At 43.3% G+C, this 23045-nt stretch overlaps 1 long non-coding RNA gene across 1 annotated transcript; it reads right to left on the reverse strand.

The window, feature by feature from the left end:
* Window positions 1-669: 669 nt before the first annotated feature.
* On the reverse strand, window positions 670-17885 carry LOC119496555. The gene is made up of 3 exons (XR_005208744.1): window positions 17638-17885; window positions 7888-7892; window positions 670-683 (listed from the first exon to the last, which is right to left on the reverse strand). It is a non-coding gene; the product is annotated as an uncharacterized LOC119496555 (long non-coding RNA).
* Between the last annotated feature and the right edge of the window lie 5160 nt (window positions 17886-23045).

Raw genomic sequence — 23045 nt, forward strand, 5'->3', positions numbered from 1 at the left:
GACTGGTTTATACTGGTCAACAGGTTGGCTAACAATTTAGAAAACTTGGAGCTAAATTAGTCATAGCTCTGTGAGTAATCCAGGTTTAACTAGCTAACCTTCTACACACAAACAGAACTTTTATAACTATATCAAATATGTTTATACATTTTTTGGATCGGACCAACTTTCTTCATAATTTAGCCAAACAGGGTGGAACTTTAAGAGTGTGATTACTTTGCACCGGGTACCACAAAACAACTCAGTAAAATAAAACAATATATATTTTGAATGTGCATGATTCTTTGTTTATGTTATAAAGAAGACAGTAATCTATAATTGAAGCCATTTGTTATAAATATTTGACATATTTTAAAGAAAATAAGAGGAAGTAATTCATGACCCAACAATCACTTCCATGCTGCAGCTCTTAATTTTGTTAGGCTTTGTTTATTTAGGATCAGAGATACTTGTACACATTATCCATCAAATGTTTAATACGTTGACATGCTGACAAATTAAAAACCATGCAATGCTGAAAATGTAATCCCGGGCCCGTCTGACGCTGACGGGGGTGAGGGAGGTTTCAGTGAGGTTTTACAGACTGAAGAAAAGTCTCTTTCTCTGGTCAGAAACATAATTACAAAAACAGAAACAGGTTATGACGAGCTGAGTCAGAGAGGGACCTCCATCAGATGACACCTCTGATGTGACTGGACGATATCACGGTTTCAATAACAGTCCTATATTGTTCCAATATGCTGGCCTGAACCCGTCGTTTGTGCTGTAATGAAACACAGACCTGTGACAGGATCAGCTGCAGCCGGGTCAAACTAATTCAGAGATTCATATCTAATAAAAGTTCTGATTTTCCCTTGCTCTCACTAAAGTATAAAACAACTGTCATTATTAGGCAAACTCAAGCTATATGGTACCACACCGTGTAGGTAAATAAAGTATTCATGTAATCTTCATTTTGTAATCAATCATACATAAAGAGTCATGTTTTTTGATTAGAACATTATTATTAAGAAATAAAAAGTATTTCAATATGTTGGAAATATTATTATTTTTTTCTTCTCAGAAGAGCTCAATCTCAAGTCTGTGTGTTAAGTCGGGAGCATTTAAGAAGTTTGTTTATTTGATTATTTTATTCTGCACAATTTAAGACTACACAACATAACAAAAAAATCAATAAAGAATATACAGTGCAGGAAGAGGCAAAAAACCCTCTGGGCTTATCTGAAGCCTCCACCTAGAGACAAGATTAATATAAAGAAATTATATGACTACATAATAGTGATAACAAACAATTAGAACAAGATATATATATATATATATATATATATAATAACAACAATAACAATAAAAATATATGCATATATATAAAAAGTGTTCGTAGTCACCGTGACGTCACCCATTGGTTTGTGGACTGCCGTTTTGAAGCCTCGAGTTCGGCATTTTGGCGACACGAGAGGGCGGAGCTACAACCGAACGCTGAATAAGACATTTTTAGGCGACCAAAATGTTACAATTAACTTTCATGAACTGAAAACACACAATGAAAGGGTTAAAGTTAAAGTAGTAAGACGAAAACACGGACAACTCCCAGACCAGACAACTCTGTGGTAACGACCTGTCAATCACAAGGTAGCCCCGCCCTAAAGCATCCCCTGCTTTATGGTCTATCTGACTCTAAATGGGACCATCATTTACTAAATGAACATCATGCTGTATTGAAGAAGACTTGAAACTAGCGATTGAGACCATAAACTCATGTTTACAATGTTTACTGAGGTAATAAATCAAGTGAGAAGTAGAAGCTCATTTTCTTTCACTTCTTGGCAATATACGTTCTTTGGCATCGCTGCAGCCGGGGACTACACAGAGTTTAGCGACACTTCTCCCGGTGACTGTATAGTTGTGACAGCCGTACAGAAGTCCAGACGGCTCGTTTAAAGGCACAGTTTGTGAATACGAGCTGTATGCATTTTTCCGTTCCAAGCGTTTTCATACTTTCACAGTATTTATACAGCACATAGACCTGCTTTATAATCAAAAAAAGACATGGAAATCTCACCTTCTACAGTATCTGAGTAGCTTTCTTTCATAGCTGCTCGCTGAACCTGAATATGTAGCCCAACAATGAAAATTGAATAAAAACATAACAGCAGTCCACAGAATAAAACGGTACCCTTCCTCAACCAAAGAAATAGCTGTCTCACCTTAATGCTAGGCCTCTGCATCCTCCTCCTTTCTGTCATGGCTGTGGCAACACGGTTGGCACTTTTCATGCGAGTAGGGGACGAGCGGAGGGCTTGTCATTCACCTTGGCTGGAGCCAGTGTTTAGGGCTACCGATAGCCATAATCATACCAATCCACACAAAACCCCCCTCTGCCTGGGCTCGCTGCAGCCAAGGGCACGGATTACCACAACAACAAAAAAAAAAAACAATTTGGAGGGACCGGAGCGTCCATTGGAGACGGAGCGGATATGAGAGGCAGGTTCTTTGTTCTCCCTGATATTTATCCGTCCGAGACCTGATAGGAGAGGAGATGTCGCTCCAAAGAGAGGTCTCCCAGGTCGCCGGCCTGGTATTAAACTGATCTATGCATGCATCCCAGGGAGATAACAGCACACATCACGAGAACAATCTGAGAGAAAGTGGCACCCAGATGCATACGGACGGGGCGTCGGGTGGGATCACTGCCAAACACATCACTTCTTAATCTGGCCTGTAGCCAAGGATAAACCCATCTAAACTCAGCTTGGTCTGGGGTCAGTCTTCTTCTTTTGGCTGACATGAATCTTTGTTATGGAGAAGATTTATATGATGCATTTGTGATGTGTTGAACGATTCAACTTTACTGATAATTATTACAGTGACTTCATAGTTTGTCCACCTTTAAGGCCTTTAAAGATACACCGAGCTGACGGCCGGCCATCGGACAATCCGGGGTCGTCGGTGAGCATTCGTCGGCCTACTTTTTCCGGTGTGTCCCGCACCGTTGGCTCTAGTCGGCCCATGTCGGAGGTTTTTCGGCGATTCAGCATGTTGAATCGGCGGCGGAGCTCGTCGGTGAGAGAAATCACTCTGATTGGCTGTTCAGCTTAAACCAATCAGTGCACAAGAAGAGAAACGGAAGTGAGGAAAGCAAGCCAACGAGTAAAGTTCAAGAGGACACACACAGAAGACTCTTCTCATTTCTCATCTTCATCTCATCTGATCATTAGAGATATTTTCACAGCGACATGAACATCTGGAATGAAGCTAAGTGGTGAGTGAGAGGGGTGAGAGTGGTCGGCAGACGCTGCTTTGTTTCATGTACATATCATGACTTGTATATCTGCCGTCCTCGGACTTCCTGTTTCCCTTTTTTAATGATGAATACAGACTACCGCCACCTGCTGGTGTGGAGATTTATTTCTTCTCACGCAGGAGAGGCCATTCATTCACCCCGATTTTCCTTCCGACACAGCGTTCGCTGCTCTTTATACTTCACATTACATACGAATTGATTTCATGCTGACCATCAACTAAAAAAAATTGAAATTTGTGTCTATTTACACGAATCAATACATTAAATTTCGTGACTATTTCACAAACTGCTGTGTGACTGTGTAACGGTCGCTTGATGTACTACCTCACCTGCTGCAGCGTGGACTACGATTACAAACGTATTTGTGATATGTGAAGGACTAATCTGCAACAAAATAGGTTTCCCTCAAACTTAATTGAGAATGCAGTTTAGTTGTATGGGAACATAATTTTGAGGAAACAGGGCTGGAAATATAGATATCCTTTGAGGCCTCCTGTGTGGATAAAAATTTAAGCCCCAGCTGCCTTTCAGTTTTCATCAGAAAGCTGTCCCTACTAATTAGAGCTTAAAAAAAATATTTTTTCAAAGACTTGTGAGACGTGACTGTATGAAAGTGTACACTAGGCTGTGTGTGAAGTAGATTACCCTTGACTAGCCGCCTGTAAGTCTGGACAGACTGCAGCCTCGCTGGCACCAATGCAGCGAGGGAGCATGTCAGCGGCAGCAAGGTGGAAAAGTAGCAATTACATAAAAGAGAGCAAGTCAGAGCGAGGCTCTCTCCTCGCTTCTCCCATTCTTCGCCTCCTCCTCTGGGTTAAACCGGCGAGATCAATCCACAGCTGTGAAGTAGCGAGGGCACCTTGAAAATGCTGCTATTTATTTGTTTGAAATGTTCCTTTCCTTTCTAGTCCTCTTAAGGCCACCTGGGAATCCGCCATTGATTTCCACTTCAATAACTTGACCTCTGACCCCCCGAAAGGGGACGTGACGTCCCCTCGGCTTGCTGCTCGCTGCCAGGTGTGGTGAGGGGAAATCTCCGAGCTTCTATTTCATGGTCTCACTCATTTACATGATTTAAAGTAAAGAGTTTTTTCTTCACTTAGGTTAATTGCAGTCTGTGTTTGGGTCCACAACAAGAGAGCAACTGGCAGTCGCAGACTCGCAGCTGTTTCATGTTTTTCCCAAAAGCTCAAAAGGCCGGCGGCCTCCATTTCAGCTGTGAACCCTGAATCAGAGAAAGAGAAAATTGGAACATTTACATGCATCTTGTAGACGGAGATAATCTCTGAGCAGCCACATATCCTATCTAACGTGTCTCCAGTCTCATCCTTGCGTACGCATGCCATGTGCGGGTGCAATACGAGGAGACTTTCGCTGTTTGCAGACGGACTCCCCGTCTGTAATGAAGTCCGGACCACCTGACGGGACGCCGTCAGCCCGACGCAGAGTCAGCCGCGGGATTCACCCAGCTCTGCAATCTTTGATGGAGCATATGCAACTGGAGATCTCAGCAGATTACAGGGATTGAGCCGTATATAGCGCATCAATCAATATTGTCCTAATTATGCAGGAAAGCTGCGTCTCTGCCGCCGAGGGGATCACACGCTGAACCAAGTACATCAATTTGCACAAGTTATTGTGTTATCTTTAGGGAACTATGACAGTGGAGTTTAATAATAACACGGTGATGCCTTCATTTGTATAATGTTATTCTTTTTACAAGAAGTTCCCAAAGTGGCTCACAGACAAGAACAAACAGAACAAAAAGTTTCACAGGAAAGGAGACGGAGGGCAGAACAAAGATAATACAACTCACTGTTCCTCTTCAACCCTTCCCCTAGGGTTGGCTTGTTTTCTTATTTTGTGGTATGAAGAACATATGTTTATGTTATGAATATGTTCACCCCCCTCTCTCTTCATATTCCCTGTTGTTTTCTACTGCTCATGCATTTAAAGGGATAGTTCTGGTGTTTTGGAGTGGGGTTGTTTGAGGTATTTATCCACAGTCAGTGGATTACCTACAGTAGGTGGCGGTCAGCACGCCAGGAAAATGTATTTTAGCCACCTAAAAGAATCAATATCCCTTTAGGTGTACGCTATATTTGGATTTATTTTGTTTTTGTGATCAAATGTTTTTAATTTTTCATACATTACCTTATTAAAGAGACATTCAATTTCATTTCATCACACATTCCGTGTTCAACTTTTAATGTATAGAACTGTTCACCCTTGTCCATCCATCAATATTCAGAATTAGATCTTTGAGTCTTTTAGAGTTTTATAAGAGACTGTGAGTTATGTCCATGATTGTAGATTGTGAGATAGACGCCTTCAGTTTGCGAACAACAAATAAAAACTAATATTCAATTGTTGGTCAGTGTAAGAATATTAATATCTTTAGTCAAATGTAATTTGTAATAATCAGAGCTGGCAATTTGTTTTGACGGCACTCATTTCTTTAACCCAACTTAAGATTTTTAGGTTGTAGCGGGCTCATTTTTAAAGCTAGAGTGAAGATACTGGTATCATATGAAACTAGAAAACCTAAAGAATCCATCGGTACCAACCATGTCATACTAGCTGGTCGTGAAGGATGATAAAATAACGCTCCAAACATACGCAAACTTTGGTGAGGAAAAATGGTCATGGCCATTTTCAAAGGGGTCCCTTGACCTCTGACCTCCAGATGTGTGAATGTAAATGGGTTCTATGGGTACCCACGAGTCTCCCCTTTACAGACATGCCCACTTTATGATAATCACATGCAGTTTGGGGCAAGTCATAGTCAAGTCAGCACACTGACACACTGACAGCTGTTGTTGTCTGTTGGGCTGCAGTTTGCCATGTTATGATCTGAGCATATTGTTTCATGCTAAATGCAGTACCTGTGAGGGTTTCTGGATCAATATCTGTCATTGATTTGTGTTGTTCATTGATTTACAATAATAAATATATACATACATTTGCATAAAGCAGTATATTTGTCCACTCCCATGTTGATGAGAGTATTAAATACTTGACGAATCTCCCTTTAAGGTTCATTTAGAACAGATACAAAATGATTAACTATGGAGAATCATGTGATTAATCACCATTAAATATTGTAATCGATTGACAGCCCTATTAATAATTCAACATGACTACTTTTCTCTACCCAGGAAGAGATGACCATGCATTTTGGCTACAGAAAGCTCCATATTGTTAATAATTATTTGCCTTAGCTCACCACACTTTCCAAGTAGCTTGCCCAACACTGACTCTTGGTCTTGTTTCATTATAAAGCAGCATATGAATATATACTGTACTGTGCATGTCTGCTATCTTTTGAGAATTGAAGCCTGCAATCTTTAAATTTCTTTAACACTGCGGGGACTGAACACAGCTCTCGATAGAACAATAGCTGACCAGCGTCCAGAAGGTCAGCAGAGACAATGTGCTGCTATCAGTCGTGGTATTTTACATCTGGGAAAGCTTGACTGTCACAATACCCCCCCCCCCCCCCCCCCCCCCCCCCCCCCCTCTCCTCCCTTCATTTCTAATTGCTCACCAAAGCAGGGTGTAATTGTGAGCGAGAGGGATGGGAGTCATACAGTAGACACCTGCTTTCTCTCTGCAGAACACACTGGCTCCGTCCCAACTGGCTTCAGGCGGCGATCGGTTTACTGAGCAGGGAAAATGTAAAAAAAATAGAATAAAATCCCACGTTCTCTGGGCCTGCCTCCCTCCCTCCCTCCCTCCCTCCATCTCTCCCTCTCTCCCTCTCTCCCTCCCTCCGGCACCACAGCAGCCCACCTCGTACCAGAACGTTCTCCCTCCGTCCAGATCTGGCCTGACCTAGATCCAGTGTGGGAGCTGGTATATTTCATTCCTCATCACCCTGTGTTGTCAGTTAATAACCTGCAACCTGGGAGGAAGCATTGCTCCACGGCGGACAGATAGCGCCAAATCACCGTCATGTGTGCTCAATACGGCGCTGGGGATCATTATTTCTGATTGGACCTTTCAAGTGTTTAAAAAAAATAAATAAAAAATGTCCAGGGAGACTTAATTTCCCCCCGACGTGTCTCGAGCATGAAACGTTTACCTGGACACAAAATCATTTTTACATCAGCGAGGCGTCGCCGGGGCGGCGGGGGAATAAATGGCACGTCTGCGACTCAGGGCCGAGTATGATGAAGGGATGATGAGCAGATATTCAGGATGATGGTGGGAGATGATGCGCGGAGAGAAAAAGTGACATCCGTAACCTCCATAATCGTGTCTGTGGCGGCGCAGCGGGGGGGGGGATTCAGCTGGCTCACTGAATAGACAGTTTAATCGCCCAAGTAAAAATCACTTAGTGCGGCCCTCTACGCCCGTCCTAAAAGGATTGGAGAGGAGAAGAGAGGTAACCCGACACTTCGCCCTACCAACCACGCCTTCAACCTCCGCTCAATCCATCCACCCGCGTGTGTGTCTGACTACTTGAATGCCATCTGCTTGTTGGCTCGCCGGAGAGGGGTCAGGGCCGGGGCATCTGAGCAGCCAATTTCGGCACTTTAAAATCTCTCCAAGTACCGGCGCTCTTTCTCGGTCACATCACACACAGACACTGGCAGGGTAACTGGAAACTGCTAATCACCGTAGCGGGGTGCTCCCTTTGAGAGCCAGGCAGAGGATGTCTGTCAGTCGGAGGGGACGAGCGGCGGAGTCGAGAGGAAATGAGACGACGAGCAACGCCCCCTGGGTTTTTTTTTCCCATCAGCCCCTCGTCCGGGTTTTGAAGGGTCAATCAGCCGTCATCCAATCTTCTTCCTCTCCTCTCCTCTTACGTTCTGCTGCGTTATGACGGCTGCTGTTTGAAACATGAACACAGACAATGTTGAGCACTTCAAAGACTTCGCTCTCTCTCGCTATCTATCTCACATCATCTCGCTCTGCCTCTGTGATGTGTGTGTGTGTGTGTGTGTGAGTGTGTGCACAGACGACTAGAGAGGAGGGCCGGCGGTGTGCTGCCCCCGGGGCTCGGACCTGATCAAAGCAGAGTCTGTCAGTTTGCAGGTACACAAACAGGCAGCCTGTACACACAGTGCACAGAACAGAGAGGGAGAGAGAGAGCGGGAGAGAGACACCGACACAGAGCCGGAGGAGGAGGAGGAGGGAGGAGGAGGAGGAGGTTCGGGGAGAGCGGCAGAGATCAGAAAGCATCATTCTGTCTTAAATCAGGGTTATGTGGAGGTCAGGAAGCCTCAGCGAGCGCTACTCCTCACTCACCTCAGTATGAAAGAGCGAGTAAAAGGGAGAGTAGACTGAGTTAAAGGTTGGACTCTCCCAGCAGGGAGAGAGGGATGATGGAAACCTGCTGCTTGATTTAAAAAGACTACAAGCATGAAAACAATAATACAGTGAAAAGAGCTTCTATGGCTCAAATATATGGGACAGAATCACTCCGATGGAAATGCTGTTTAAATAATTTGAAATATGGTAATCAAGTAGTCCGTTTACAGTGTTCATTTTGGATCTTTTCATCTATGAATACATATGGAAAAAATTCGATAATTTTTCTATTAGGCTGTGATCACCTACAATTTATTTTTAGGCCTGTTAAAAATTAGAAATGCACTGAAACCACCTATTTTCACTACTGACGTTACTGTATTTATAAATAGCACAATACTGTTTTAGGTCTAATTATAATTTGAAATAAAGTCCACTATATTTTATATACATTACTGTCCTGTATTATTTGAATTATACACAGTACTTTAACAGTAATTTAATTTGTACAGTAGTCTGAAAAGCATTTCTACTGTATTTTGAAACAGTCAATATATATATGTATATATATATATATATACATATATATAATATATATCATTTATAATATTATTTTATTGTAAATTCATTTACAGAAAAAAATATTTTCAATAAATTTCACATTTTTCTTTTTCTTAAAAAGTCAGGAGATCTAATTATGTGTGTGTGTATATATATTGAAATGTATTGAAAATGTATCAGTATAAATATATAATATATATATACATATATATATATATATATATATGTATATATATATATATTATACATCATATTTAGAATTTATTCATTTACTTATATTTATAATATATTCATTTACAGACCAATTTTTAATTAATTTCATTCTTATTTTTCTTAAAATGTCAGGAAATCTAACTGTGTGTATGTGTGTATATATATATACATATATATATATATATATATATATAATATTTATAGTTTATTAATTTACTTATATTTATAATATATTAATTTACATATATTCATTTTTATATTTTTCTTAAAAAGTCAGGAGATCTAACTGTGTGTATGTGTGTGTATATATATATATATATATATATATATGTATATATATATATATATATATATATAATATTTACAATATATTAATTTACATATATTCATGTTTTTATTATTCTTAAAAAGTCAGGAGATCTATCTGTTGGTGCCAGCGAGTGCACTGAGCGAAAAGCTCTCTCTCATGTACGGTAACCTCGTCTAATTTAGATATTTAAAAACAGCAACGGGCACTCAGAAATAAAGTATTTGAACATGCCCGGACCAAGGACCAACACTTAGCGGCAGCAGGGATTCTTGATAAGGTGAAAGGAGACACCTCGGTACTACAGGCTACAGGTAACAGTCAGTCTGAGCAGACAGCTACAGGCTACGGCTCTGGAGTGTCTCACACGGTGTACGAGGAGGCTAAACGCCACGGGCCCACAGATGACTTTGAACATGAGATCGACCGCCGGGAGTTAAATGGAGTTTAAGAATTCTACATTACAGTGTTACAAATACACAGAAACATATTCCAGAAGTAATTAAAACAGTTTGGAGACACACACACCTGCTGGTTATTATGTGCACGTTGTTCCTGATGATGTCTTGTGCTCTCTACCAGGTGGATCTTAATTCTTCTGTTGGTTTAAAGGTTAGAGGGAAGAGCCCAGATCCTACGATCCATTGTGGGTCGGTCTGGCTCTCTTCCCTTCTTTTTGTTCATTTTGGCAGGCCCATCAGTCCTTTGTTAGCACACTTCGGTTGTGGTTGATTGTTTGGTTAATTAGTTTTGTTCTTTTCTGCATCTCTGTGACTCTTTTGATTATGTTGGACCTATTGTGTAAAGAGCCTTGCTGGAGGTCGTAGCAGCACTAAGGCTGCACAATTAATCGAAATTATATCAAAATTGCAATATGGTCAACTGCAATTTTCAAATCTCAGGAGGAGGAAGAGGAAATTGCAATATTTGTTAAAGGCAAAATGTGTCAAAATACAACTTGAATAAAATCTTGTGGTGCTGCTGAGATGTCCCGGCCTACACATCATGTTCTACAGACTTAGGAAAACATCTTTGCAAAAATCAAACGCTGATCATTTCAATGTGTTTTTCAATGAAAATGAGGGATGATCATTCCTTCTAATATTACAAATCATATCACAGGTGCAATATCAGTCAAAAATAATCGCAGTTAGATATTTTTAAAACATTGTGCAGCCCTAAAACAACAACCAAACTCAGGCTAAAGCTGGAGTCTACCAGTTTGAACAAAAAGAGTTCTTTGATCATATACCACTCAGGGTTCAGTTGCCTCATATGGACAAGCCTCTAAACAAACTTGTAGACTAAATTTAAGATTTGAAACATGGCTATTTATTTTGAACTTCCTGATCCAGGACTGTCACGCTACATATCACGGTCTTGGATGGTATCAGAGGACCATTTCTTAACAATTGTTTCAGAAAGAATGTTGAAAATAGAAACTCATCCAATGGTTGGAAGTGAACTTAAGCAACTTAAGAAGAAGGGAAAATGTTGCCAGATGGATGTCAAGTAACAGAAAACAGGATTTACAAATTTACTATACAAACTTGGAAGCTAAACAGATAACATTTTGAAGTAGCACTAATCCATTTTTTTTTTTTTTTTATCATTTTTTAAAGCGTCTGTGGATGGGAGCAGCAGAAAAAATATTTTAGCCACCTAAAAAGAGGCCCACCTGAAAAAAAAGTCCATATCAGTTTAAGTGTTCTCTATATTTAGAATATTTTCTCCACTTTACCTCGCCTTCAGACAGCCCTTTCCGACGGGGAACTGAAGCATTCATATCGCTGTCTTCAAAGCCACCAGACTCCATTCACAAAAACAGTAACTTTACCTCTCAGAAAACAGGAGTTGCTGGTCTACCGCTGCATCCATCGGTTAGTTAGTTTGTTTTATTGTGTGATTTACATGGCGTCCACAGCAGTAGGTTGCTTTGCTTCTGTGCCGGTACTCCTGTCTGCTTCTCCAAACTGGGAGCACGCCAACCGCCATCTAACTTACTGAATGTAACACACTTATTATGGATAAGGATATATATATATATATATATATATGTAGCAGCATCATCATGCAGAAACCTACATCGGGTCACGTGGGAAAACGTTTTTAGAAGGGCTACGCTACTTCAACAAAAAATGTTAAGATTTTAATTAGGGCTGTCAAAGTTAACGCGATAATAAAAAAGTTAACGCAAATTAATTTCAACATCACTCGTTTTTTTAATGCATTAACACAACTTGCGATTTTTAGGTTGTAGTGGGCTCAGTTTTAAAGCTAGAGTGAAGATACTGCTATCATATGAAAGTAGAAAAAATAAATAAAGTAAGCATATTTGCCCACTTTGATAAGAGTATTACAGATAAAAAATGATTAATTTGCGACAATCATGTGATTAATTGTGATTTATTATTTGAATTGATTGACAGCCCTAATTTGAATACATAATGAACACTGGGAAGCTACAGAATGATATAAAAACCTAAAAAAATAATAAAATAATGGATCTGCCCTTTAATCACACCTATAACCAGCTGTATTCTGACACTGTATGTTCAGTTAATCTGTCTCCTTTCTGTCTGCATCTGGCCTTCATCCCATCACATACTCAGAGAAACAACCATCAGCTTCAATGTCACCGCAGACGTGTGTCTTCAGCAGCGAGGCCGCCGCCGCGTCAATACTCCCGAAATGACACACACGCGCCGACTCTCAAACGTAGCATTACATTCGGAGGCTAAAAGGTTGTTTAGATGAATTAAAGCATCAAGCATTCCCGACACGTAGCTGACGGCTGTGTGTCTCTCAGAGAAGAAAAAAAGAAAAAGAAAGAAAAGGCGGTAAAAAAAAATAAGTTAGGAACCAGAGGGGGGAAAATAGAGCACATCAATTGGCCGGGAAAATGAGAAAGTTTGTCCCCGACGCCCCTGTCAGAATGAACGATTAAGATATCTAATATGATGTTTAAAGCTGTGGGGCAGGCGAACTGATAACGGCTCGATAAGGCCTCTCTCCTCACTCATCCTCGCACGCTAATTAGCTTCTTGCTTCCTCTTTTTTTATTTTTTTTTGGCGGGGGTGGGAGGGGGTTATCTATTTAAAAAGGCTTTGAAGGAAGAGAGAGGCACCTGCATCAATCATAATTATTTTACTCACACTAAAATTAGCCAAAGAGAAGAGGAGGAGGAGGAACACGGTCTCCTTCAGAACGCAACGCACGGAGGAACGAAGGGAGGCTGGTGTGAAGGAGAGAGCGATAGTGTGTGTGTGTGTGTGTGTGAGAGAGAGAGAGAGAGAGAGAGAGAGAGAGGGATGAGGTGAATCGATAAATATCACTCCGGCTGATTGGACCTAATTAGAGACATAGAGAGGCATTCTGGACGAGACTGGCTGGAATTGAGTTGGCCAAGTTGTCAGAGCCAATTAGGGCCGCTGTATTATTGCAGCAGAGAGAAAACACACAGATTAGATTAAGTTTTGCGCCCGTGTGTGTGTGTGTGTGTGTGTGTGCGTACGTGCGTGCGTGCGTGCGTGTGTGTGTGTGTGCATATCAGAATGACGCTGCTTCCAGGGAAAACATGGCCAGGTGAGTGTAACTGTTCTCCCGTGGTGTGATAAACTGATACAACAGCAATGATAATCACTCACAGCTTATCACACACACACACACACACACACACACACACTGACAAACACTCTCTATCACACAACTCTCCAGCTGTCAGCTGCTGGGCGTGCAGCTGTGGAGATTCTCCCAAAACACACTTTTAACTGGATCTCTAACTTATTGTGGGTTCAACTGTGTTTGTATTTCTGGGTATAATATGTGTGTGTGTGTGTGTGTGTGTGTGTGTGTGTGTGTGTGTGTGTGTGTGTGTGTGTGTGTGTGTGTGTGTGTGTGTGTGTGTGTGTGTGTGTGTGTGTGTGTGTGTGTGTGTGTGTGCGTGCGTGCGTGCGTGCGTGCGTGCGTGCGTGTGTGCGTGCATCTGTGCATGAATGCATGCCAACGTTTTGATTCTGGTGATTGCGGCTTGGCTGTAATCACTTGTGTGCAGTTAATGTAATGATGGTGGAGTCCTGTGAGTCGGCACTAACGCTCCACAACAAAACCTGAAGGAAGCCGTCCTGAGTTCAGCCGACTGACCGAGCGACTGACCGAGCGACTGACCTCGCAGCGGACGCTCAGAGTCGCTCAGAGTTTGGCAGCAGAGGAACAGTTGCATGACAAAACATTGCATATTCAGAATATGACAACATTCCAACGGGTCATGTAAACACCATATTCAGTTTGGATATTCAAAATTAGGTCTTATCCTGAATGGAGCATTTTCTGATTAAGACATGTGGGATATGCTGATATTATTCAGGTTTTAGGAGCATTCTTTAGATATGTGTTTATATACAGCACATTCAGAATATGCGTCTGAATCTGGGGTTTTACGGCAGTTTGCAACACGCAGCCTCTCGCCTGTTTACGTCCAGCTCTGTGCGTTGAACACAAACCAAACTAGCCGACAGTTTACAGAGATGCATGCCCAAAGGAAAAGCCCACATTTCTGGTCGGAAGGAGAAACTCACCTACTTTTAAATATTATGAAAGACTTGGACGCCGACCTTTTCAAGAAGGTGGTTGAAGGAAGAGTGAGGCTGTGTTCGCCACCGGTTACATTAATCAGAGGATGCACGGCTGCACGTAAATATTATTCGTAAATACGAATATTAGTGGAATATTCATTTTCATCAGCCATGTAAACAGCTTAGTGGGAATACTGTCTTTAAAAAACTGAATATTTTGTGAATGTAAACGTAGTCAGCCTGATCTAACGGGAAGGCGTGTAAATAGCTCAACATTTTAAGGCCATTCCATTCATTTTAGGCTTTTCACGTGTCATTTCACGTCATGTTGTTACCGTGAACCGATCGCGGTAATATTTAGGGAACAAAACCACTCAGTTAAGTTTAGGAAAAACATAATGGTTGGGCTAAAAATAAGTACATAAACTAAGTAAAATACGTACCTAAACACGTAACATAAGTACGGAAACAACGTCAGTTACATAACTTCAAAATAACACACACTGGGACAAGAACACCGGTCTCCTGGTTGAAAGACTGTATATAAAGATGGACGACGCGTCTCCATCAGGGGAGCTGGAGCTGCGGTATCGAGGTCCCGCAGGAGCCGATCACAAGCCGAGCACGGACGCAGCTTGTTAGCGTGAGCCACCTAGCTGCTACGTTAGCACCACGGTAGCTGTTTGGCTAGAAAGACACAACAACTAACCAGAATATCTCTATAACTACATTTATGATCTAATCGACACAGACTGGTGACGGTTATTAAAGTTAAAGTTACATCTCCTCTCTCGTACAATTCCCGAGCCCGGTGTTGGATTTATTATGTACAAAAGTGCTTACTATGATCTACAATAACCTGACTGTCGGATTTGTTATGAATAGAGTGAATTGTGGGGAAAGAGAGGAGAGGGAGGTGCTGTTCTTCTTTTTCAAGGCCAAAGGGAGGAAGGAGTCAGAAGGAGATAACAGAAGAAGAAGACATGCAGCAGAAACATCACGTGCCATAAGCTCATGAATATTAATATTGTGTAAACCATGAATAGGCTGGATCAGGGATAGCTCGGGGTTCAGACTTCACGAACTGACCCATGCACTGTATGTTGTCAGGGACATGTTGATTGGATCCAGATATCTGTAAACTCTTTTATTTTTACTTATGCAACATTAATTGTTCGGAATAAATTGTATTATTATGCTTTAACCCGTCTGTTTGGAAAATCTCTTTGTCACACAAGATTAACCAGCACGTAACTGGGCCTTGACCTCTCGGAGGTAGAAGGCCAGTTCCTTCAATTGGTGACCCCGACGTGATCTTCGGCATTGAGAAGCGTGTCCAAAGGACGGACAGACCGGCGAGAGAGAGAAAGGGATCCCTGAAATCTTAAAGGTAAGCAGAACCTGTTGTATCGAACTCTGCATATTGGCTTACTCTAAATTATCTCTCTTGTTGTGCTGAATCTCCTTTGTAGTGATAAATGTTGCAGAAGTAAAGACTTTCTATTGAAAACTGAAAGGAGGAAGCTGCCCTTTTAGTAGCGTGTAAAACTAAAAGGAGGTAAGCTGCCTTTTAGTAAAAACTGGAAGGAGGAAGCTGCCCTTTTAGTAGCGTGTAAAACTAAAAGGAGGTAAGCTGCCTTTTAGTAGTTTAGTAAAAATAGCGCTTGGAGCGCCTGTATGAGTAGTGCGCTTGGAGCGCTAGTTTAGTAACGTCTAGGACGTTAGAGTTTAGTAAAAATAGCGCTTGGAGCGCCTGTATGAGTGTACATTAATAACTAGTATTCAGAGGAAAATTAAAACTTACTGTTGATACTGGGCCAACATCGCTGGAACATCAAAGTGTCCAGTAGAAGCTTATGTTGGTAGGATCACAGCGAGGGGCATAGCGACCCATTTACTCTGAATCTAGTTACTGTCATAAACTGAATAAACCTGTGTGAAATAGTACTGGACAGAATGGACGGAGAATTTGACAAAGACTGAGGAACGGGGTGGCTGTGGGCCTCCCCGTTTATCATTTGGACAGCAATGGGCTAAAGTCAGGACCAATGTAATCTGTACATTTGATCCCAAGACTAGAAATAAAGAGACTCAAGACCTAGATGAGTGGTATAACATGACAGTGGAGGAAGGGCATTTTCCAGCCACGGGAAGTGAAGCCAAATTCATGCCAGTGATGAGAGCATTAATACAGGTGGTTCATAGAAAGCTGCTGCAAGCAAGACAAGACAAAGAAAAGGGACATATGTTTGTAAGGAGGAAATTGAGGAAGAAAGAAGACGAGTTGGCAAGTAAATTGGTAAAATATAATGTGATACAGATGGCTGCACTATCAGCCTTAGGCAGCCAGACGAAAGCCACCCACGCAAAAACCGCTGAAGCAAAACCACTAGTGAAACCCTCACCCAGTCCTAGCGCACCCCCACCACCAAACCCACATACTAGCCAGCCGCCACATTACATGTCCCTCCATCAGCAGTACCCACCTGGCCCACATCACAACCCCCCTCCTTATCCTCCTCCTACCCCTAGTCCGGTACCAACCCCACAGGACAGTGATTATACAAACGAAGTTATGGCACCATTGTTTCAAGTGTTAGGTGGTACTTTGGAACTAGAAGAGGAAACAGAAAAAGGACAAGGAGCAGGTTCAGCCTCAGAGGCGGGTAGTAGGTCTGATGTAGCCAGAGAAATAGACAGGCTAAGGGAAGAACTGAGAGATCAGACGGGACAGTACAGGTTAGGACAAGCCATGTTACCACCAGACTTGCGTAAAGGAGGCGTAAGAGGGAGAGCTCAATCTACCCATAAACCCCACACAGAGAGTCCGGACATAGGTGTTTGGATGCAGAGAACTGAGAGAGACACAGAGAGATCCCGTGCAGAGTATCATGATGTCCACACTAGTGGAGAGGTAGATGAGGACACTGATGACGAGGCTAGTAGAACAGTAGAGGAGGGTGATGATGATGAAGATGAAAACATTCCTATCACTATAGAGGGAACCATGAGAACGTACTCCAAAGGAGGGATACATAGGAGACGGGAGGGTGGGCACGAAGAGGCGAGACCATATACAACCCCCAAAACGAGGTCACGTAAAGTTTATGGAAAGTACGAAGACAAAGGTGACAAACAGAGGAGTCAGTGTGTTGGCATGTTTCCCGTTGTGGCCAAAAGCAACGGTAGAGACGAGTATCAGCCGTTCACTTTAGGTGACATTCAAGCACTGAGTGAGCTCCTCCCAGGAATTCAAGAGGGAGGGGGAGTGTGGCTCACGAGCCTGTACAACAAGACCCGAGGGAAGACTTTAGCTATGGGTGATCTCAGGGCTATTTTGGGTTTCTCGGTTTCGGACTGGGCACTGAAAGAATTAGAAGCAGCGGCCGGAACAGTCCAGGTGTCAGATAGAAGCCCCCTTAACCCCTATGCTACCTCCTACGGTAATGCTATTAGACAAAAGTATCCCATACCAGCGGGCAAGCTCCACAGCTTGGTGTTTAAGATTAAGAACGGGGAGAGCGGACGCACGTTCATAGAAAGAGCAAAGACAGAGTGGGCGGGGGCTACGGGGGTGAACCCAGATAAAGAATCACAGCAGCCTCTGTTCAGAATAGCTCTGTTAAAACATGCTCCGGAAGGAGTTAAGAGAAAGATGCAAGAGAATCCAGATATGGCAGGGGCAAAATCATCAAGATGGGAAACACATTTCTGCCATCATCAGGATGCAGAAACCAAGGAGGAGGAAGAGGAAAATGAGTCATTAAAAGAGATGGTAGCTCAGTTGACTAAATTACAGTTGGCAGATGCACGGACTCGTGCAACAGATAAGAAAAAGGGAGGGAAAGAGAAAGATACCCAGATGGCTCAAATTGTAACACCAGCTCCAGCCCCGCCACAGAATCCTTATCCACTGCAGGGCCCGCCACAGGCTATATATCAACCCCAGTATCATGTTCCTTACCAAGCTGCCCCATATCAGCAGCCCCCTTATCATGAAGGCCGGAATAGAGGCAGAGGGAGAGGAGGAGGAAGCAGGGGGAGGGGGTATGCCCAACCAAGAGGAGGCAGTTGTTACATCTGCGGAAGCCCGGATCACTGGGCACGTGACTGTCTTCAGAAACAACAACAGCAGATGAGAGGGCCTCCACAGCAGTCATATCAGCCAACAATACAGACTCCACCAAACCAACAGCTAGCTCCAATGCAGGCATACAGCGGGTACTCTGCGCAGGGACCTCCACCTGGTCCATATACACCAGGAATGTTCCCATAGGGGTGCCCGACGGAGATGGAGGGACAGGGGCTGGCAGAGCCCTGTCTCCAGTTGACAGTGAACGGAAAACGAAGATGGTTCATGGTGGATACGGGAGCACGTTACTCCACCTTATCTGAACCTATGTGTTCCCTTTCCTCTCACTATGTTTCCGTTTTGGGATTTTCCGGCACTGAACAAAGACTGCCTTTTACTGTTCCCCTTCCTGTCCGGCTTGGGAGACAGGTGATGGAGCACCCCTTTTTGTATGCACCTGATTGTCCACGTGATCTCCTGGGAAGAGATGTTTTGGCAGCACTGGGGGCTTCTGTACATTGTTCACCAGAAGCTGTGATAGTGAGTTTCCCCGGAGGAGAAGAAATGGTGTGCTCCTCCCCCTCCAGTGCTGATCGCATGTGCATGTTGAGTCCTGATACCTCACCTGATGCCCCACCACCCTGTGCAGACATATATTGGGCCCTGCTAGCCGACAGAAACTCTCTGATTGACTTTTACAACATGTGGCAACCATGGATTAGGGCTCTACACCCTTACCTCCCTGTTCCCGATCCTCTCCACTGCACTCTGAATTATGACAGAAATAATGATCTTATGTATCAAGATGAGTTCCAACAGAACCTGTTAGATACAACCTGGGGGATAGGAGTAAGAGATGTTTATATAGCACCAGCAGGAGTAACAGCCGCAGTAAAATTAACCCCAGCACAAGAACAATGGTATCGCATGTCAGAAGAAGCTGTTCCCCATGTGTCCCTAGCCATAGCTCCAAAACATCAGGCTAAAGACTTAGGCCCCATGGTTAAAGCAGCAGTCGCTCTGACAGACTGGGTTCCCACTTCCCTTTTGGGGGTTTCAATCTCACCATCCTCTAACATATATAGACTCTCCTTCTACAATGCAGTGTCAGGTATTTGCAAACATGAGTTACTAACACGCCACCACGGTAGGGAGATGTTAGATGGTGAAGGAGCCACTTCCATGTTGGCAGCTCTCCCTTCCTCACTGTGGTCTACGGGCCCCTTTGATGTTGGCAGGTGCAGCATGGAACCGGTAACTTTCGAGATGAATACTTACTGCCCTATCTGGAGACCTCAGTATAAGCATAAAGTGGAAGCAGCCCAGGGTATCTCCCCTACGATTGAAGGACTGATAAAGGCGGGAGTATTAAGAAAATCTTACTCTCAGTGGAACACTCCCATTTTGCCAGTAATCAAACCCTCCGGCTCATACAGAATGGCTCATGATTTAAGAGCCATCAATGAGCTGGTTTTGACTCCTGTTACACCAGTACCGAACCCCCACTCTGCTCTCTCAAAGCTCACCCCAGCCCATACATCTTTCACATGTATAGATTTGGCTAACGCCTTCTTTTGCCTGCCCTTAGCAGATCATTTACAGGACATTTTCTCATTTACATATGAAGGCCAAAGGCTGACATATAATGTGTTACCACAGGGGTTTATACTCTCCCCCTCTATTTTTAACAAAGCCTTGAGAACTCACTTAGCCGGCCTTGAACTCCCTGAGGGGTGTTGTATTGTACAATATGTAGATGACTTGTTAGTGGCCGCACCCTCGGCTGAGGTATGCCTGTCACTAACTCATGCATTGTTATTGAGGTTACATAACTACGGTTACAAAGTCTCAAAGGAAAAACTTCAGTGTTGCCGCACACAAGTTTCGTTCGTAGGTAGAATGGTGTCAGCAAAGGGCACCGCAATGTCTCCAGCTCATCGTGACTCAATACTCCACCATCCGAAACCACAGACAGTAAAAGAGATGTTATCATTCTTAGAGCTGACTGGGTATTCAAGACAATACATCCCTAACTATGCAGGCGACACTCAGTTACTCAGACAAATGGTAACCATGGCTGGAATGAGAAATCTCACCGCTGAGCTAGAATGGTCTACAGAAGCCGAGGAGGTGTTTATCCACCTCAAGCAGGAAATGGCAGAGGCCGCAGCACTCGCTCTCCCAGATTACTCTCAACCATTCCATCTGGATATCTCAGAGCAGCTTAGTACAGCCCATGGTGTCTTATATCAGAAACACAGAGGAGCTAGGAACGTATTGTACTATTGTAGCATTTTGCTAGACACACAAGAACAGAGAGCCAGCCCCTGTGTCAGATATGCCGCTGCTCTGGCAAAAATTGTAGACAAAGTAGGTCATATAGTCATGCACCATCCTCTACAGATTCTGACCTCTCACAGCACTGTAACATATGTCACATCCTCCTGTTTCACTCTCACCCCCCTCAGACAGACCAAGATCTTACAGGTACTCTCGAAACCACACATCTCCTTTGTACATGAGGGCTGTAATATGGCTGACAATATGACTGATGGCGAGAAGCACTTCTGTGCAGAAAAATCGCTGCCCTTTGTAAAACTAAGGCTGGACTTAGAAAACTCCCCTTTAACGGAAACTGACCTTAGCTTATTTACAGATGGTTGCTGTTTCCGTCATCCCACCGAAGGGTTAAAAGCAGGTTATGCTGTGGTGTCTATGAATACAGCAAAAGAGGAACCATGTACTCTCGATCACGGTCCTCTTGACGGGAAACAATCTGCTCAGGCAGCAGAACTTACGGCTGTAGTTTGTGCTCTGCGGTTAGCGGAAGGGAAGGCAGTGAATATTTTCACAGACTCTGCGTATGTGTGCAATGCAATTCACAGAGATATGTCTGGCTGGGTGCAAGCGGGTTTTAAGACTAGTCAGAATAAACCTATGGCTCATGAGGAGTTGATGAAAGAGTTGTTGGAAGCAATCCAGTTACCACAGAGGGTAGCTGTGATCAAAGTGAAAGGACACAGTCAGGGCACTGACTTAGAAAGTATAGGAAACGAAGCAGCGGACGCAGCCGCTAAAAAGGCGGCAGGGTATTTACCTACTATGATGGTCATGACCACAACAGATCTCGGTTCTGAGATAACTGATCTCTCCATCATACAAGCTCAGAAATCTGCCACAGCAGCAGAACGAACCATCTGGGAAGATAAGGGAGCTATAGAACAGTTTGATGGTATATGGTATAACGGAGATCAAATAGTTATGCCCCCCTGTTGGATGTCCTCAATATTGACTCAGACTCATGGACTTGACCATAAAAGCCACAAACAGATGTTACGAGATCTCCGCCACTGGTGGATTCCCCGGAAACATGCTACTATAACTGACTTCTTGACTAAGTGTGACGTATGTAGTACATGTAACATCAGACCTACCATCACTCCTAGGGCAGGAAAACATCCTTCTCCCACTGCCCCGGGACAGGAAATCTTTATGGATTTTACAGATATGGGCTGGGGGGAAAAGATTCCTCCTAGTAATTGTGGACGCATTTTCACGTTGGGTTGAGGCCTACCCTACGGGAAAAGAGGACGCAAAATCAGTCATTAAATGTCTGGTGAATGAGTACATTCCGAAACATGGGTTTCCTAAATTGATCAGGTCAGATAATGGTTCACATTTCAAAAATAAAGACCTGCAATCTGTTGAAAAGGCTCTGGGACTAAAACACAAATTTGGCACTGTGTACCGCCCACAATCGCAGGGAAAAGTTGAACGGGCTAATCAGACCATCAAGCTAAAGCTGCTAAAAATCGTTCGCACAACTAAGCTTCCTTGGACTGAAGCCCTGCCCATTGCACTGATAGGCATCAGAGCCTCGGTCAATCGGTCAACAGGACTCACACCATTTGAACTTACGTGTGGCCGACCTTTCCCAGGGCCGTCCCAAAACCCCTCTCCCCTTCCTGACCTCGGTTACAGACCATACTATTTGAAGGTTAATGCTCTTGTGTCAGCTCTCTCCTATACAGGTGACAAACCTGTCACCCCTGTCACAGAGGACGTTCCAGGACCTGACCCCGGACCCCCGGAACACCTTTGGTTGAAGGTGTTAAAGAGGAAGTGGTCGGAGCCACGTTGGACAGGCCCACACAAGGTTCTGGCCAGAACTGCAACAGCTGTGCAGCTCGCAGGAAAAGGACTCAACTGGTGGCACCTAACACAGTGCTCCAGCAGCAGGACAGGACCTGAAGCAGAGGAGGCAGCCCCACAAGGAGCCCAGGCTACGTGAAAAGAGGGTCACGTATAATTTTTTATTTTTCATATACTGTATAAACTGTGACTGTGATGAGATACACATAAGGGAAAGAAGGTTACAAGGTCTTGCCTGTATTTACAGTTAAATCAGGCTAACATGGTTGTTTAGGTGGACTCATCTAGGTGGTTTTTGAAAAACATTATATATCACATTGTATTAAAACTTGTTACTTAGAATAAATGCTAAAATAGATAAAAAGAGGAACCAGGGGTGGGGAGAATCCACCAGAGAGAAATTTCACTTCCTTTCCCAAACCAGTATAAAATAGGATCACCCAGATAAAAGTTTTTCAGTTGCGCGCAGGAAAACAAACTAGAAGCATCATGCAGTACGGCAAACTGCTAGTAGCGTTTGCTGTAGCATTTGTGTTTACCTCTCTTGTCCTCGTTCTTCTGTACAAACTTTCTTCATGTGATTTGTCATGTATTTTAAATGTTTTAGG

This window comes from Sebastes umbrosus, chromosome 1, assembly GCF_015220745.1.
Source record: "Sebastes umbrosus isolate fSebUmb1 chromosome 1, fSebUmb1.pri, whole genome shotgun sequence".
Taxonomy (NCBI): domain Eukaryota; kingdom Metazoa; phylum Chordata; class Actinopteri; order Perciformes; family Sebastidae; genus Sebastes; species Sebastes umbrosus.